A 20232-nucleotide genomic window follows, 5' to 3' on the forward strand; every position below is an offset into this window, starting at 1 on the left:
CCATGGGAAGAGGGTATTTGGGGCAGGGCGGCCCACAGCAAGGGTTTCAAGGAAGGGGGGCCAACGGCGAGGGCCAGCTTTGGAACACAGATGCATCACAACCAAGGGGATTTACCATGTCGGTTTCCTGGGGCAAGGGAGGGAGTCCCAACAGTGTTCGACCTGTGGGCAGACAGGACACATTTCAAGAGCGTGCAGATATAGGGGGATTCAGCAGAATTGGGGAGGGCAGGGCCAGCAGCTCGATCAAGAAGGTCAGGATGATTATTATGCACAGGATCAACAACCGCCAGGACAGATGCAGGGCACATATCAACAGATACCACAAGCACCACCAGCACATATGCAGGTACCACAGATGCCAGCACCGGTGCCCAATTATTTACAAGCACCATAGACTCGAGGGAAAACCCAGCAATTAGTACAGATACAGAGCAATGACGCACCAGCACACGTGGACACAGTGGCGACAGTTCCCGTCAGACAACTGGGGGAGTGAGCATGGTCGGGAACAACCCCTTTACAGGGAATTGGATGTCCCTGTATCCTCAAATAGGGCAGCCCACAGACTAACTTGATGTGTCCCATCCTGTCGATCACACCCATCCCTGTTGAGGAACCTCACATAGGGGTGGCGATAGGGGACAAGAATTTTTCCTTTCTCGTTGACATGGACAACTAGGTCCTGCATTAGGGAAGGAGCATTTACATTGTCAGGTGATGCCATGAACACTCAAGGATTCTCTGAGGCTCGGGAAGTGGTTCCTTTCACAGACAATATCTCACTTTCTATAGGAGACCACGATCTGCTACTTCCGGGAGTGCAGGCTGCAGCCAATGCAAAATGGCTGCAGCTCACCCGCTACGAGCTATTGCAACTAGCGAATTCAATCGCAAAGGGTCATAATCCGATCAAAGAAGAGTTTAGGACATTGCGCTTGGTGGCACTTCAAAATCGCTTTGTCCTGGACCTCAGAACAGCAACAGAAGCAGGTGTGTGCACCCATTTTGGGTCAAGTTGTTGTACGGCAGTCCCTGACGGGGCGGCCTCAAATGAAACTCAAAGTGTAGCTATACAAGAGATAAGGACACTGCAGGGAAAGATGACCAGCAAGGTTAATGGAGTGCAAGCAAAAGACTGGTTGGCCAGAGTATTCGCATGGGTACCCACCTGGCTTTCTATACTGTTCAGAGTGACTGTTCCCTAGTTGGTGCTGCTTCTCATCACGGTCTGCGTTATTAAAAACACTCTTAAAATATTTTTTATAAACAGGTTACTCTTGGCTACTGATAAAAACATTCAAATGAAAAATAGAAAGAAAGTAATGGGGGAAAATGAAGGGGAGGATCCCATCGAAAAACTATAACCAGTATTGGATCCAATGCCTAAAAGATGGGACAGGGTGTGTCTGGGTTGGAGAAGACCTGAATGGCTGGGAAGAAACTGGGGGAGACATGACCTGGTTAGAAAAGATATGGAAACACTGAAAAGAGCAGGGTAACTCTAGCCTCTGGACCAGAGTATTATAATAACATCAAGAAACAGAAAAGATATGTCCAGAGCAAAGTATATTTAGAAAAAATGTATCCAAATTTATTAAAGAAGATACAAAAATTGAAAACTGGTGAATAAATCACACAAAATTATTGTACACTAATCATTTTAACATAACAAAACAGCAGCAACAATATGCCGAAAATCGGCTAAAACTTCATCACTCATAATCAACATACCCAGTTCATTCATACGCACACAACTCATCATACCGTGGCACTCATCCAAAGAACTAAAAAACACCAAAAAACATGCTAAAAACCAATGGGGAAGAGGAATTCATAACTAATCCCCATAATAACACACATTATTGCAGTGTTTTACAAACAATAGAAATAATTCACAACCAATCTATTGTCAGGGTGGATAGAAAAAACAGATGCAAAGATCACATCCCTGTAAAATTTAGTGACAATACTTTTCAGTTTCTACAGAAAATTTTTTACAGGGATGTGATCTTTGCATCTGTTTTTTCTATCCACCCTGACAATAGATTGGTTGTGAATTATTTCTATTGTTTGTAAAACACCGCAATAATGTGTGTTATTATGGGGATTAGTTATGAATTCCTCTTCCCCATTGGTTTTTAGCATGTTTTTTGGTGTTTTTTAGTTCTTTGGATGAGTGCCACGGTATGATGAGTTGTGTGCGTATGAATGAACTGGGTATGTTGATTATGAGTGATGAAGTTTTAGCCGATTTTCGGCATATTGTTGCTGCTGTTTTGTTATGTTAAAATGATTAGTGTACAATAATTAGAAAAGATATGGATCCATAAAGATGAAGTGGCTAAAATAGAACGAGAGGCGCAAAAAGATTTATTAATAAAAGGGGGTAATGTAATAAAAAGTCCACCACGGTATGAAGGAACACACTTATCAGCTAAGAGAGTAGCACACTCTAAAAGGGTAGGGGGCCCTTTTTCATATATGAAAAATTAAAAGCTTAATAAAACGAATCCATAAATCCCAGGGCTCAGGCAAATACAATGAAACTTAGTGATAGAAAAAAGCGCGGCAAATAGGCCCCAAAAGCCTGCTTTGTTTTACATGTTTGAGAGCATTTTGTTTGTGGCAAAGGCCACTGCTGACGATTCATTAGCAGAGAGGAGGATAGCTCAGCGGCAGCGTGCGCGTTTTGGAAGCAAGACGACACGAAGCAACAACAGGTTCGATCCCCGGGTCCGCGCTTAGAAACCTCTGGGTGTTTACGCGCGTTATAAATAAGTAACTATGACAAACAAAAAAAAAACACAATTACGTAACTAAGAAAAACAAACAATTCCTGTAACAGCGCCTCGATGCCTGCGGGCTGTTTGAGCGCTTTATAAATGTAAAAAAAAAATAAAAATAAAATAAAAATAAGAGAGCATGCTATCCCTGGCCAAGTGTACAGAGAAACACAAAGAGGTTATTATATTTTCAAGGTCAACTGATTAGAGCGTACAGGGTCTGCCAGTGAAAGAGGAATATATGACCATTTTATAATTCTAAATCATTTATGAAATCTGATTTTCTAGCGAGGCCGGCAAGTCCCACAGCAGTTTCAAATCGCCCGCAGAACACTTTCCTTGGGAAGAGGGTTAGAATGTTCCCAATATGCATCAATCATTTAAAAGTATGTCCATGGGTCAAGGCTCTGATGATGATGTGATGGGTAACCGTTCTCATGGGAGACCGGAAGAGGCGACCCATGCAGAGTAATAAAGTTCAGCTGGTCATCTCAAATGTTTCAATCATATACTTTTGTGTTGTGGGAATTGGGGGTGGATTGAGACATCACAAAATTGTAATTGAGGGTGGTGTGGGAAGGTTCATGGACCCAATGATCTAGCCTAATGTAAACAGTTCTATAGGAGTCCAAAGTCGCTTGTTTTGTTCCTGCCTACCCTTTCTGCACCCCTCTCCCTCACCTTTTATTTTCTCCGGCTCTACTAGAAATGTCGTCAGGCCTAGTTACGCCTGTATGCTTCCATTTCCTTCCCACTCTCCCGCTCCCTTATCTATGTCTTAGCTCTTGCACTATCTGAAATGTCGTCAGGCTGAGTACAATAGTTAATTTCACATCCTTACTGTTCATGGCCTGCAAGAATGTCATTGTATTTTCCCTTGTTCCCTCCCTTGCCTTGAAGCGCTTTGAAGCACATTGTGTATAGGCGCTATATAAATAAACTATCATATAATATCATATCAAAGTGCAAGAACCAATCATTTCTGTGTGGGGGAGATTTTCTGATGTCACACGATCATAAATGCTAATTCTTTTCCTGTGTATAAAAGATGCAACTTCAAGGGCGGTTCTTTGACAGCGCCTTTACATGCAGTTCTGTTCCGTGTTCTGTTTGAATTGCTTTCCCAGCTGCGCCTGGGGCCCTGAATACAATTGTGTCCCTTCTTGCATCAGCGTACACTCCTTTTTGACTACTTTTGTATTTTTTTGGTGAGTGCTACGAGGTGACCCCTGATTCATTATAAAACCCGGAAAAGGGTGTGTGTTTATAAATGATGCTCTATGGTGAATAGCTGAAAAGGTATAGGTTCCTGAGACCATAAGCAGACAGGGAAATAATATGCTGGCAAAAAGGTCCAGGGGACCTCAAGACAGTAGCCCATATAGGTAGTGAGACCTGGGAGCAAAACATGGGACATCAGGCCAGATGTGAGAGAAACCATATTTTGTCCCAAAGACAAGAAACTCTTTGGTGAACGAAAGATTTAAAACCAACCTCATGTCACCCATTGTCCACACTTAGGTTTCCCAAGACCCATTAACGCCCAGATATGAAGCAGATTTTCTTTTCACTTGAAATACAGGAGGTCCAGTGAGGGGTGGCCTGTTCTACCACTTCCATCTGCCCCATGGCATGTTTCACACACCATTCAAATCCCATTGTGCACAAATGTCTAGCAGTTTGCCAAGAATCCTCTTAAACGTTGTCAACACAAACATGTAAAGTACCAAGTACTGTCCAGGCTTATCCCAGTTTGTGGACCACTAGCAGTAGGGCCCACAAGAAGGGCTGCAACCGTGGGGTTGCACTGTGTGCAACATACTAATATTGCACATTGGTTTATTGAAAGACATTAGCATGCAACATGTGTGTTGTGACCATCCGCTGTGTGTGAGACAAGTGCTTTGCTGACCAGCTTCATGGCAGCTGTTATCAGCGCATTCTGAAAAGCCAGATGGATCACCTAAGCTGTCAATTACAGGAAAAAGCTAAGGGTTTTAATTTGTATTTCCATAAACAATCCCTGAGCAGAGCAGGTTGTGAATTAGAACTGATTGACACTGATCATTTGCGGATGCGGGGGGGGGAGGGGGTGGTTGGGGCGCGAGTCAGTGGGAGGATAAAAACTCAGGAGTTTCAGTTGGGAGAGGCGAGAGTAAAAAGAGAAAGCAGAGAGCAGAGCAGCACATGCAGCTAGCATAGGTTTACAGTGTATAGGAAGGAATAGCAGAAATACAGACACCCCGGAAGGGGGAGGAAAGACCAAGGAAGAGAAAAGAAAAGATAGGTCAGAACACGAGATGCAGGACAATGACCAAGAACGAGAGATAAGTCTGCTGTGTTGAAGGAGAGAAAAAGAAGCAGGGACGGATCTGGAGAGATGAGAAGGAACTGGAAAGCCAAAGAAGGGGCAAAGATTTGGAAAAGACAGAATTAGTAGAACATTTGTGGGAGAATGGACAGTGAGACAAGGGGGTGACAAAAACCAGGGAAACCTTGAGATGAGTACAGACAGTGAAGAACAGAAGATAGAAAGATTGCAAGAGCAGAGTCCAGAAACAGGCCAGAAAGTAGGGTGAAAAGCCCGGCTCACCAAGAGGAGGAGAATAGAAGCCTGGACAAGAGCGGAGTTCAGTCAGATCGTTGTAGGGCATCGAGGAGGAAATAGTCAACAGAACAGCAAGGGAAATCGTCCATGAAGTTGAGAAGGGGAATGACAGGTCCTGCAGATTCAACACCTTGTGGACCTATGCAGGCAAAGACTGTAGCAGAGTTGCTTGTCAGTATTCTGGGGACTGGGACCACAGAGATCTGAAGCAAGGTGACCAAAGTCTGACAAGACTTGTAGCAAGCCTAGAGCCAAGCTGGCCAGCAGTTCAGGAGCATGACCTAAGAAACCTTAGCCCCCGGATTACAGCGGAACTGACAAAAGAAGTGCACAGAACTCTGGAAACCCAATTGATTGTGAGTGACTTGTTTGACCACAAGGAGGCAAAGAACCAGGAAAGTGAAGGATGGACTGACAGTACAGTCCATAAGTAAGCTCTATTCTTTGACCCAAAACCTGCCCCAGTCGGCATTCCGGCAGCCTCTGGTAGAGGTAAGCCACTGGCGAGCGGATATGATATAAATCATGACAAAAGCGCCTTCCGTGATCCGTTGGTTTCAGCTCTGTAAGAGGGGGCTACATAGTGAATAATTTCATGTGTAAGTTAGGGGTTGCCAAACTACCTCGGCTCCAAACACAGACAGACATGTTTTAGTATTTCGAAATGTGAAAAACGCGATTGCCCATAGTTTAGATTCGGTCCATACCACAGCATATTCCTCCAGCAATATGCTCCTTCACAATTTATAAGCACTAGTCAAAGTGGTAAGCCACCAGCTAGGACAGGTTATTTAAAAAAGGTCAGTGTCGTATTGACATAAGGTTTCATTTCAAAACTAAACCATTCTCTGCCTATGCACGGTTTTGGTCCTAGCAAGCTTTTCAATTAATAATACAGTTTAATTGGCTTATAACTTTTGTGCTGATATTGACAACTGTATAGCATTAACTCCCTTTCCAGATGTGAATGGGCTTGTAAAGAAATACATATAGATGCTGAAATCCAGTGCTCCATGCATACATATGTCCAGCTGCATGCAACTTTAGAACTGAAAGGTGGCCTAACGTGCGGATTTGCCATTAGACGGTGCAAAGCAGAAAGATCATATGGATGTGTACTATATGTATGCCAGTGATTCGGTTATGCACGCTTTGGGCTGGCAGGCTCACCCAGGTAGAAATCACTGGCACCATGTTTTAGGCACTGAGCAGATCATGAAAATGAGACGGTTTGGCAGACCTAGCTGTGAGGTGTCAGCTAGTAGACAGCAACCATGCTCAGTGATGCTTTTTAGGCCTCTGGTGGCGCTGTCATTTAACCCATCTTAAACCCTGGACAGCATCTGACATCACAATATATCCAAGATGTTTATTTCTGGTAAGACCCATGAGGCATATAATAAAATATGAATACTTTCTCACCCATTAAATATTTTTACACCGATTCATCACTTGCTATAAAAAGAAAGCAAAGAACATTATTTTTGCATAGCACGACTCAAGTTCTTCTCGTGTGCTAAAAAGGGGTTGATTATACCAGCAACAGAAACACTAAAGTGTGATCAAGTATGCAATCCACTCTCGACTACATTAGTATATATAAGGGATGGGCATATGTAAATGTACTCATGTTAGCGAGTCGAGGTACTGGTAAAGTGTTCTAGTCCCAGGGCGTAAAATGACTCTTACAAATAAATAGTATTAATTGTCCATAGCATCATAAATGGTGTGACCAACCACTATAAATGATCCAATTCCTTGTTTATGGCTTGAATACTAGAGATACTTCAAGATGCATGCATTTATAAAAGGGCCACTGCTCTGCAACTGCTTACAATGTGCAATTCAATTTCATTTACTGGATGGGAGATGTTAATGTATGACAAAGATAAGTGATATATTCTTAACAACTATGAAATTACATAATAAAAAAGTTGAAATGTTATAAAAACCTATTCTTCAAATAATGGCTTCACAATCAAATGCAGTATTTTTGTTACAAGAAATGCTTATGCAAAGCATACATGAATAACAGAAATGAGAAAATAATCAACAATCAAAATAATTCAACATCTTTAAACACAGTTATAACTTTATAATACATGGAAGTCTGCATTCCTCGTATTAGCTGTAAATAATGTTCATATTACAGGCTAGTTGTGATGTCACTAGTGGCCTGTAATAAGTTTATCCAAACCGAGTCTGCATTGATTAGATGTATTAGCAACTGAAGATCTCTTGCATTACATTTTAAGCAAGAGGTCAAGTATTAAAGGGGATGGCAGTATGTGGCAATGTATTATAAGGAATAAAATATCCACTACCATAGGTAAAAAAGGATCTGTATCAAAGATGAGGTATACGGCGGCGCACATGAGCCACCGACCAAGTTGGCTGCCGCTTTCTGAGCACCGTTGGCAATCTTGAGGAGGCGGCGGCCAATGCCATCTATAGCCCTCTGAAGACAATTTAAAAGCTGCCCGGTAGCGGTAGGCACCGCAGACTCTGGGCTGCAAAACCAGGTCAGAGATCCGCTGCGACATCGGGTGACGAGCTGGTGGTGGAGGCCCCCCCCCCTTGGAGGCGGTGCAAGTCCAGCAGGAGGCCTGGGAGCACGGCGCTGACAGCGGGCCCCTCAGCCTATAGCTGCTACAATGTGGCCGGCAGCACCTCGGGGCCAGATTCTGCTGATCAGCTGTGGGAAGGAGGAAGTCCTTGCGGATGCCTGTGTGGGATGCCCTGGAGCCTCGAGGTAGTGAATCGAAGGCCTGCTAAGGCAGAGGGCTGGTCCGTGAGCCCGTGGCCGCCTTTCCCCGAGCCACGGCTGACAGGGGTGAAACCACGCTGGGCTGACTGCGGGGGCTGGCGCCGGTCATTCCCTGAGGGATGCAGGTGGTTCCAGGCCTCAGATCAAAGGGCTGCAAGGGCAGCAAGCTTTTTCTGGTACCTGCTGTCGGAGAAACTGCTAGATCAAACTGTTGGCCACGGATGGAGGTACGCTTGCACCGCAGTGCTAGGCGCAGAGGCAGGACGACCTTAATGCGGGCTGGAGCTGCTGCACTGAAGGCGGAGAGTGGCAATTGGATGTACTGAGCCCTCATGGATGCGCCGCGTGTAGCTGGGGGGGTGCTACCCAACTCTTTGGTGTGCCTGCATATTGTGACCCGAACCCCCCTGCCGTGGCCTGGGCTTCTGGTTTCCAGAGGGAGTGTGATCCTGGCTGGACTAGTGAACAGCTGCACAGCGGTGAATGGGGAGTACATAGATATCTGAGGCTCCAAGGAAGAGGGGTCTCACCGAGGGGGAACCACTCCCAGACAGTTCACAGAGGGCCTCTGTGTAGCCCTGTTACCGGATGGCAAAAGGCAATAAGAATCAAGGCCGTCTGCAGTTTACACAGAAGGAGGGGCTGCCGCTACATTAAGGCAACAATGGCTTCACCTGGATCTATGGGAAGTGGAGCGGAGGGGCCGCCCAGCTTGAATGAGGGTACTCTGGGAAGCACAAGGGGTCAACCCTCGGAGCAGAGTTTAGTGCTGGCTGAAATGAACAATGGTTTTGCTGCAGTCAATACGAAACTGGATGGTATGGAGTACAAAATGGATCAGATGCATGAGAGAACAGAGAGAATAGCAGACTGCGAGAAGCTGAGCACAGGATAGGAGTGAGAAGGACACCATTGGGGAAGTGACTGCGGCTATTCGAGGGTTGCAGAAGGATGTAAAAGAAATAAGAGAAAAATTAGGATTTGGAGGCGCGATCCAGACGTAACAATGTCAGAGTGATGGGGATTCTGGAGTCGGTTCCTACACACAATATGGAACAATTTATGGAGTCCTTTTTCAAGAAGATCTTGCAGGATACCCCCCCCCCCCACCCATCTCCCCAATTTATCCTCGAGCGGGCATAAAGGATTTCGGGTCAGACGCCTAGACCAGGGCAAAGCCAGTGTCCAGTTAATGTTAAGTTGTTAAACTATCACCATTTTGAGGAGAGCATGTGAACTGGGGGAAACTACACTATAAGGAGGGTAGGGTGTCATTTTATCAGGACTTTACCCCGTCGGTGCAAAGGGCCGTGATGTCTTTCTTGGCCGCAAAGCGCCTACTACGAGAGAAGAGGATTCAATACTCAATGCTGTACCCCTCAAAGTTACGAGTGGTCCACAACAAAAAGACATTCTTTTTTACAATCTCTGCCGAAGTGATTTCTTTTATGGAATCCCTGCCCTCAACCTGAGTGGTGATGAAATTGCTTGATACCCGGACTAATGCAGGAATGTTTATGATTGATGTGCTAGAGGAGGTGGGCAATTAGCTTTGAAGTATTGAGGCAGCCTGTGGATAATGTAACAAAACGGGCCAATTGCTATATATCCTCTTAAGATGGACCTTCTCCTCCTAGGGAGGAGCTTGCGAGGGTTGGTTGGGTGTGGTTGCTGTGTCCGGTGCCCCCAGGTAGGCGCCCAAATGAGGAAGGTTTAATGGGTGCTGCGTTAAGGCAGGGGCCGATTCCACTGTCCGCTGGGTTAGGCAGTGGGGGTGGGGGGGAGGAGCAGAGTTGGATTGTTAGGGAGGGAGTGGGGGAGGTGTTAGTGGGATGTGTGAAAATGGTTTGTGTGTCTTGATAAGACTGATTTGAGTGCACTAGAAATCTATGTAGCTGTGCCCCATCTGAGAGATGTCCAAGAAATGTTGGAAGGGAAGCTGGTGGGGACCCCAGGCTCTGGGTGTTATTCCGGGGTGTACATGAGTACAGGAACACTTAGGCGGCTCTGGGAGAGCACTGAACATTGGAGTGCAAGGGGAGAAGGCTAAGTCTCAGATGGCAAGGAGTCGTGTACCTGATCAATGCACACTCCTTAATTGGGATGTAAGAGGCCTTAATAACCATGCTAAAATGCACAAGGTGTTGGCCTACGTGGAGTGTCATGGGGCTAAGATATTGTTCCTACAGGAAACGCATCTGAGAGGGTGCCTAAATGTCAACTTCGCCAAGTCCTCGGGAGATGCTAGGTTTTACACGTCTTTCTTCTCACTCGCGAGGAGTGTCCATTGTTATACACAAATCGCTTGGATTTAAGCCATTGGAGAGGGAATGTGATCCAGAGGGAAGGTTTGTTATAGTTTCTAGGCTACTAGCTAGGATCCGGGTCACTTTTGTTAATGTTTACTGGCCAAATGTGGAGGACCCCCACTCTTATGAGTTCTTGCGGACAAAATGTATCAAGTATGCTGACATGAAATTGGTCGTTGTTGGGGATTTGAACACGGTGCTCAGTGCAGAGCTGGACAGATCCTCCAAAGTTGCGAGGTTGGTGACGCCAGTAGCTAAGGCTGTCCTGGGTACTGTACTATGCTCCCAAGGACAATGTCTGATCACTCCCCAATAGTGTGGCAATTCTGGCTGACCCACTTAATGATTGTTCAACTGCACTGGAGATTTAAGGGTCAAGCCCTACTAGATGTGGTGTATTGAAGCGAGGTGCAAGATATTGTATCATCCATTTTCGCAATCAAAGCGGGCTGTGTTATCTGCCTGTGCCGTCTGGGAGGCATTTAAGGTTAATCTGCGAGACCGTTGTATCTCAATTGAGTGAAAGAGTGTTCAAGGGGATCCGAAGGAGATTGGGAGAGCTGGAAAGTTGTTTGCCAGCTCTGGAGGTCAAGAATAGAGAGGACAGTTCCACTGAATTCTTGTCGGAGGCCCGTATAACCTTGCATAAATTTAGGGGAGAGGCAGATAGAGGCGTGCGCTTCTTGGTGGCACCACAGCTGGCACGCAGATATGGCGAGGAGGGCAGGCTTGGATGCTACCTGGCAAAAATGTTGAGCGGTGCCAGGGGACAGACTGCTATACCGTCGGGCGGATGGCTCCATGATCACAGACCCGGGCATATTCTGGCAGTGTTCCAGGGCTTTTATAACAATTTGTATGCTAGTCGACCTCCAGCACAGGCCGATGCCTTGCAGAGTTTCGTGGGTAACACTAATCTGAAAAGGCTCAGTGCTCAGGCAGTGGAAGCATTACCTGCCGGGGGCAAAAGCCCCAGGTTCGAACAGAGTTACTGCAGAGTTTTTAAGGAATTTGGCACAGGGGTGGTGGAATACTTTTTGCAGACTTGGTGTGAAAGTATTGAAGTGGGCGCTCTCTCGCCTACGATGCACCAAGGGATAATAACTTTGATATTGAAACCTGATCAGGATCCCCTGGACTGTGGCCGATATCTCTCGTCAATGTAGACACAAAATTATTTTCCAAGATTCTAGCTGACAGGCTGCTACCCTTTATGTCCTCCGTAATACATACGGATCAGGCGGGTTTTGTACCGGGAAGGAGCACAGCTCTCCATCTTAGAAGGCTTTTCTGAGAGATTGCCCAGATTAATCCCTCGTTTCAAGCGGATGGGGGCACTACTTGACATGGAAAAGGCATTTGACTCTGTCGTGTGGGACTATTTGTTTGCGGTGCTTGTAAAGATCGCTATTCTGCCTTACTTTATGTCTTGTGTGAAGGTGCTATACTCCAGGGTCACGGCTAGAATCTGGCTATTTGGCGGCTAATCCGAGGCCTTTGATCTTGCGAGAGGGACACGACAAACTTTTATTTGCTTTAGTGATGGTGCCACTTGCAGTGCGCCTGAGGAAGCTACATATACATCGTGGGATAGCGATAGGGGGCACCCGTGAACTACTCTCGCTGTATGCGGACAATGCCATATTATACATTAGGGAGGCGGGCACCAACTTGGAAGCTCTTGCTAGGGAGGTTGAGGTATTTTGAGGCATTTCGGTCTGCTAGTTAACTGGTCCAAATCGATTCTGTTTCCGTTGAATGACGGTACTTTATGCCCGCCAAGGGCGGGCCGCTTTAGGTGGGAACGGGACTCCACCAAGTACCTGGGGATTAGTGTGAGCAGGTCCTGTGCTCAGCTATTTAGGGACAACTACGTGGCGTACCTGGATGGACTTGGAAGTAAAATAGAACAGTGGATGTCACTGCCGATCCCTACGCTGGAAAGAGTAGCAATTAACATGATTATCCTTCCTAAACTATTGCATCTGTTCCTCAATGTCCCGGTGTGGCCGGCCGCTCAATTTCTCAGGGGGTTAAAATCGCTAATGGTTACTTTGGTGTGGAGTCCGAACAGACCTCAGATAAGATGGGCCACATTGATAGAAACATGGGATCAGGGTGGGATTGGACTGCCAGACCTTATATTATATTACTTAGCAGCACAAGTGTCCTTTGCATTTTACTAGATGAAAGACTCCCAGCAGTTCTTACATGTGAACGGAGGGCAGCATAGGGGCAACGTGCTGGTCTTGGGAGCAAGACCACGCAGAGCAACAGAGATTGGAATCCCAAATCCGCGCTTAGAAACCAAACTCTAGTATTAAGTGTGTTATAAAAAAACAATTAAAATAAAAACTTTAAAAAATGTCCGGTTAGAAAGGAGGTTGGCTTCTCCATATTCATTACAGATAAATGGCCATTCGATCCAGCAGCATGTATTGTTCATGCATGGAGAAGGTTGTGCCGGAGGCTGGCAGTGATATTTCCCTTTACTCCGGAGCTCGAGGTCTGAGGGGTCCTGAGCTTAGAGCCAACATGTGATGACAGACTTCGGTCGGAATGGTCTGGGTATAGGGTACAAACACTGTCAGATATCTATCCAGAAGGGATATTAGTCTCCTGGGTTCAAGTTAAGGTCAAATTGGGGGATACGTTTGGTGTGGCGTTCCAGTACTATAGGCTATGGGAGGCATTAAGGGCATGGACACCGGAGTTCACGGTAGAGCCCCCTGCAGATCCCATCTTAAAGTTCTTGGCGAATTCAGCAAACGCCAGAAGTCTTGTTGCTACAATTTACAGTATGGCTTTGGGGGCCAGCTTGAGAGAGAGGCCAGCTGGTCGATCGAAATGGGAAGCAGACTTGAGGGAGGAACTGATGGACGCAAAATGGAAATACATGTGCTCATACACTAGGAAAGTGGCAATTAGCTCCCGATTAAAATTCGGCATCGGGCGTATTTGACCTGGCTATTTAGAGGAAGTTTGATAAGTCATGTAATGGGAGGTGCTCCAGATGTCAATGTGAGGAAGCCGATTTAATAGATGTCTTGTGGAGTTTCCTGCATTTTTCTGGCAATAGGTTACAGAATTAACAGGAACAATGATTGGGTGCACAGTTCCGTTGGATGTTCTTTGTTTGTTCGGATGGCTGCCAGGTGTTCCAAAGGGTGGGAGGAAAGTGTTATCCATCTGTATGATATTGACAAAACAACGTATACTGATGCTTTGGGCACACAGTGTGGCACCAACACTGTCAAAATGGTTAAAAGACCTTGCCCGGCGCTGTGACGTCAAACAGGGGTTTTGCAGGTTGCAGCCTTTAGGCTCTAGGCTTATAGATTTTTAGGACCCAGTGCCCTCTATGTTAAGGTCAAGGGAGACCGGGAAACTAGTGAGCAGGAGCGGGGTGGGGAGGACATGAGTTGTGACTAAGTTACGGGATTGCGAAGTATTGCTGAAACTGCACCATGGACTACTTGGTTTCCTTAGTAACGGAATGCCGCAGGAGGAGTTGAGGTATTTTACTGTGCTATGTAAGACATTATACGGGGTGGATGGCGAGGGCTCTGTACTGTTAAATTGAATGCACTCAGTGAATTTTTTTGTCAACCTGAAGCTTGTTAAATAAAGTTTTTTAAAATAGAAGAAAAAAGATGAGGAATACAAGGGAGGACACAATCCATTCGAAGAATAAGTTACTTACCCGTGTTAACGTTCTTTCGACTGGAGGTTCCTCTCACATATTCCTCATTGCCCCTCCCATACTTCCCACTATCTTGCCAAGAAAGTCTGCGTTATTACAAATTCCTCTCTCCCAACGCCAGATTTGCCTCTAACATTGGTAGAGCATGCAGAGGAAAAACTAGAATTGAGGCAACAGTCGCATTGCATATTCCTTGAACCAGCTTCAACGTCACAGCCGAAGACGGGAAAAAACATCACTGTGACCAATTTTGTATTAGATGTTTTAGGGAGCGTTATGATTCCGTTAGCTATCGCCAAATATTGATATTTTCCTTCTTTGGCAAGACATTCGTTTTTCCACATGCATTTTTACCAACTAAGCAGCCCGTGGGTGTCATGCATGGTGAATGCTAATTATTACTCCTTAGCTTTAGTGTAATTTGCTGTTTAACATGTGGGTCATTGTGTTATTGGGTACTAATTTCATTTGCTTCTCTTGGATTATGCATCAGTTGTTGTAGCAATGGGCGCTACGGCAAGGACATTGCTGCACTCTTCTGGACGGAAATGGTTTGGTGCAGTAACACTGTGCCCAATCAGTCAGTGGTATGGTGCCCTTGCGATCCATAATCACTGAGCAGCAGGAGGACCGACTCTGGGGACGTAAAGCACACAAACTCTGTTTGTTACGGATTCTAGTCATTTCACAGAAATTTTGACTTTTCTTCAGTCGCTAATGTGTTTTTTTCGCACGGGTACATGTAGTTTTTTCTATTGAGGGCAGGCATAGTGGATGCTCCACTTCAAGAGCTTCTCATATAGAATCAGTTTGACTTCTCTTTCTATTGCCCATCATTTTGGGCATGCTAAAATACTCAATTTTGATGCTACTCTGGTCCAGAGTTCCCCAATGATGCGAGAATATGTTATTATATTGCGTGTTTATGTATAGCACTTCATGCGTGAACACTACCACTTTTAAGTGCTGCAACAACGGTGGAATTACTACCAAATGTAATGTTACGCCATTGATCAACCTCCAAAGGATGAAGGGCTGATTAGGCGCTGCTAAGATTTGAACTGAGCTATACACTTATTGCAGATAAAAAGTAAAAGGTTGTCATATTTGCCCTGCACCCTCCACTGACCCCTATTCCCACCAGTCCTTTTTCAATACAAAATATAACATTAATATGATCACATTTATAAGAAGTGTGCCATGCCATATTTATTCTGCTTCTATGCACTGTAATATAAAGTGAAAAAATAGGTGTTCTATTAATATGAAATGTAATCCCCTGGTCAAAGCATTAACAAATGTTGTGGATATGCACATGTAAGGAAAAATGTCTAAATGTTAGCATAAATGATTCCATACAAAGGCTCAGAATGATGGCATAGTCTTAAACCAGTGTTGTCAGTGTTGATTTAAATGCGACTTCGGTTATTCTTACTAAACTTCAAACATGCCCCTACAAAAATCATATCCCAAGCAGGTTGGTATGTGCCCGACTTGTCTGGGAATTATCACAAGCAGTGTACAATTGTGCTGTTCATTTGCTCGGTCCTCTATTATATTCCTGGTCAAATGCAGCATAATAAATACTGATTGACTTCAGGAACAACTGTTTAGATCATCGATGCATCATAGTAAATGGGGCATCAAACTGAAGGAGTTTCCTTTGTGTGGTTGATGGTCATATCTGCGAATGGGAATAACATTAGGATGAGTCAGAAGACATCTGGCGGGTGCTTGGTGGGGGGTGAATTTGGTGGTATAGCATTTTGCTTATTTTGATTACTGCAACCGTATGGGCAAATCAGCCCCTTTGCAAATGCTGCCAATTCACACAGCCACACTCAAATCCAACCCTCTGTATCTTTCTATTTAGCGGGGAACGGGTGATAGACACCAGGACCCACACCTCTGGCTGAAGGCAGGCCTGGTAATATGTTGCAGATTTTTTACAACTCCAATTAAGTCATTAACTCTCAGAGGACTGCTTTGAAAAAACTCTGGCAGGCACTTTCGAGTGCAAAGTCTGATGGTAAGGCTTTATTAAAGCAAGCTCAAAGAGTTCCCATGAAGTGGGGTTTTTGGCGGAGAGAGGCAGGAATGGCAATAAGAATGGGTGGGAATGGGAATAGGGATTAGCATGGCAATGGGCAGTCAATGGGTGTGAGCATAACCAAACAACACCTATAGACTGTGTGTCCCTCCTCATATGTCATTCCCATTCCTCTCTGTGCCTCCTCATATGCCATTCCTCCCCATCTGTACTCTACTGCAATAGTTGAGGCTTATAGGTGTTGCAAGCAACACCTAATAGCCCAAACTAAAAAATGAAGAAGACCGAGTTTCTTCAGACAAGCTTCTGGATGTTCTCTGAACAGGACTAGCAGCCAATGAAGAATGCCAGATAGGGTACCCTACCATCAGGTGGGACATTAACTGATCTTGCTTTTTTTCTCTTTCCTTTCTTCATTCAATCTTTTTCCTTTCTTCTGTATTGATCAGAAGTGTTATAAATGCAACGTGTAGCACAATATAAAATTCAATATATATGTCACCCATTTCTCAAAGCCAACAATACCAGGCAGGGCTGTTAAGAACATATCCCAATGCCAGGTTTCGCAAGACCATTTGGAAGGACCAACCAAAAAAGACATCACCAGAAACCCCATTCTCACAGGTTGTGAACCCAATGAAGATCTGAGAAACTACAGATCAATGAGAAGGAAGACTTTATTGGCCCAGAGAAGTATCCTTCCCACCCTGAAGAGAACAGTAATGGGATCCAGTAACCATCTTCCATTTTACACCCAAGGTGACAGAAAAAATATCAACTCTTCCCTTTGCAAAAACTAGAGACACAGAGGAGAACACTTCTCACCAGACTACAGACAGAGAGACTGGAGGGAAGGGAACCGAACATATTCTCTACTAGCTGAGGTACATGGTGTTGTCTTTGTCCTGATTGAGTGGTGTCTCATGTGTCCTGGAGGATGTTGCTCCTGTCTTCATGTCAGCAAGTCTTGCTTCAGTTTGCTCTGGCATCTAATTTGCTCTGGAGTAAGTTACTCTTGTCCTCTGGTCGGCAAGTTGTGCTGCTATTTGTTGTGTTTCAGACGCTCTCGATATTGAATTTCACTTTGCATCAGATGGAGCATTTACAAGTGATGTTCGTTTTTTGTGTGGCATGTTTGAGTCACTCAATGGCTTCAGCACATTTGAGAAAGTGGGCAACAAAGATTGATTGATTGTGCTCTCTTCTCGTGAATGAACTTAAGTAAACTGTAACCTTGCCATTTCCCATATTTGGAGTGGTGTGATAAAAAAAAAGAATCTTTTTTTAATTCCCTTTAAAAATGCTTTAACACTTTTGATCTGTATACAGTAGTAATACATTTCAAAGGAATAACCAACACATTGAAAATGTTGCTTCCTACTGCAGCGAATTAGGGTGAACATCAGTAAATGAGGGTGTCTACGGAGTGAACATTTTGCATCCAAACATACTACAATCTTGCCGCAGACAAATGAGAAATCCATGCAAACTTTGGTAGCAGTGGGTTCAACTGTGTGGATTTATATAGTCGGAAAAACATACACACATACATACATTCAGCTTTATATCTAAAGATAGCTGCAGACCGGGTAGAAAAAGTTTCCTGCAGCCAACAACCCCATTGAAATCAATGGGAGAAATGCTAACACAACTCAGGAGAACATTTGACCAGACTCCCCGACCAACAAAATTACTTTATAGCACACAAACAAATCTATTGAGTGCAGGGGACAGCCAGAACGGATTCCAAGAAAGGGATGACCTATAGCCAGAGGAGCTGTGTCAAGGTAGTAGCTCCATACTGAAAAGAATTCCAATATGGTACATAACTGCTGAACCCATATGCATGCATACTTATAAATTGCCGATCCCACACCCTCACCCTGAATAATTTGTCTCACACATAGTTTGTCAAGTGTTGGCAATAAAAGGCCGTAGGTTTTATTGTACAGATATGGTTATGCAGATAACAATAATCACATATGATAGTAACATACTTTTGGGCACCAGATCTTGGGGTTACCCCTTCTGGCCCGTGTCCGCCTTCTTATGTCCCACGACTTGTTGTGGGCACCGTACAGTGCCCTGTGCTTCTTTTCCTTTGTTCTTCTCCCTTATTGTAGGGTGGGAGGGTTTTGTGGTAAAGCAGCAAAGGTTTGGAAGGCACTGAGTAAACGGTGCACCTCCTGTGTGTTTGGGTCCCCGTTCAGGGTCCACAAACTGTTTGTGTTTTCTCAGAGCATGCTGCTCTGTATTTATAAGACCCAGGGGAGCCCTGGGTCTTTGATATGTATAGTAGTGGGGGCTGTTATGTTTCAGCCCCCGGCCGGATAGCCAACTATCTGGCCCCCCGGGGGGGCAGGTCTTTGAACCTGATCCCTGCCTGCCTGTTGTTTCCTTAGGTGCTTAGCACCTTACTGCATGAAGGAAGGGTGAGGTGATTGCTCAGACCTCACCCTTCCTCAGCATTGTGTTGCCCAGACTGCGTGTCTCTTCGACTTGGGGGGAGGAGAGGAGCAGAGAGGGGGAGAGGTTGGGCTGCCCCTCCCCAAGCCTGCTGATGGTAACAGCAGTTAACCTGACTCGCTTTGTGCGGCACTGCAGCACTGCCCATAACCTGGGATTCTATCCCATACTGAGGCCAGCAAAACATCCTTTCCATTGAGCAGATACCGACAGAGTTCAAGCTCTATATTAAGGCCAGTTCCCAGTACAGACGTGAAAGGAGGTTTTGGTGTAGTGTTAGCCAGTTGTAAAATTTCAGAGCATGAGAGTTTATGGATGAGGAGGGATGGACTGTGGAGTAGTACAGTAGAGTGGAGTTGGCCATCAAAGGAGTGAGGTGGAGGCATATTGGAAAACACCATGAATGGAAGAAGATGGAGTTGAAGAGAAAACCCAGAGAGTGGAGGAAGGTGGAGTAAAAGAGAAACCCTGGACAGCTGGGGAAAATGGAGTTAAAGAGAAATCTCAGAGTGAAAGGATGTGGTGAGAAAGAGAAAACAAAGAGTAGAGGAAGTTGTAAGGGGAGAACAATGAAGGGGAGAAGGAGGTAAGTGGCTTACCACAAGAGTGTAGGAAGCCGAGTGGGGCAGCAAATCTCCAAAAAAGAAAAGCAGAAGATGTGGCCTCTAAGCAGTTAAAGAGAAAGGAAGAGAGAGCATATTAAAAACCAAACCGAGAGCAGGTGGTGAAAAGTTAGAAGCCATGGCATAAGTGGAGGAGAGGCAGGAAAGCCAAAGCTCTGACCAAGAAAGGAGAATTAGAGCTGGTGGTGAATAACCAAAGACAAGTCAGATTAGCTTAGGCAGGAGAAGAAAAGCCGAAATGAGTGGCCTGGCCACTAAACCAGGGAGAAGACAAGCAAAAAGACTGACTAAACTATTCATCTTCAACAGATTATTTCATAGTGTGGGGGCATTCTAAAAACCCCAAACAACCATCGTAACAAAGCAAAAACCATTGGAATTGTTAATTTCTAATACTGTGTCACAGTGCCTAACCCTCCTACACACATCCCCCTCTTTTGCAACTACATCCCTATGGATTACCTCCAGTGCAACCCCCCCCACCATAGCTTGTCCCCCTCCTTTGCACCTCCCCCGTGCATGCCTTTACACGGCCACACTTTCACCAGTGGTGCTTCTCCACCACAAGTGCTTGGTTCCACCCTCTTGCTCCCCCAAATCCCTCTCATGCCATTCCCAGTGCTCTTCTCGTAACAAACACATACTCTTTCACAGAGCCATATCTACTTGTTTTTACTAGTATTGGAAGGTCTTTCTGTGGCTGTGCAAATAAACCATAGACAGATAATATGAAAAAGCCACCCCTGTGAATACTAAAAATAAAGTGCACAACGTCTGTTGAAATAAAATAAATGTTTTATACACTCAGATTTTTATCTCTTGAAAACTGAAGAACTAAAAGCAATGAGCTAGAAGATTAATCAAATCAGGTTGGAAGGATAATATACCGTTATTAAATGTTGCATTTTTTTATTGATCAC

At 45.0% G+C, this 20232-nt stretch overlaps 1 protein-coding gene across 5 annotated transcripts in view; it reads right to left on the reverse strand.

Moving 5' to 3' along the window:
* Positions 1-20232, reverse strand: part of OSGEPL1 (O-sialoglycoprotein endopeptidase like 1) — a 440031-nt gene that overhangs the window by 122326 nt on the left and 297473 nt on the right. The window lies entirely within an intron of this gene.

This window comes from Ambystoma mexicanum, chromosome 9 (genome assembly GCF_040938575.1).
Source record: "Ambystoma mexicanum isolate Mex_15411 chromosome 9, UKY_AmexF1_1, whole genome shotgun sequence".
In the NCBI taxonomy this organism is placed as follows: domain Eukaryota; kingdom Metazoa; phylum Chordata; class Amphibia; order Caudata; family Ambystomatidae; genus Ambystoma; species Ambystoma mexicanum.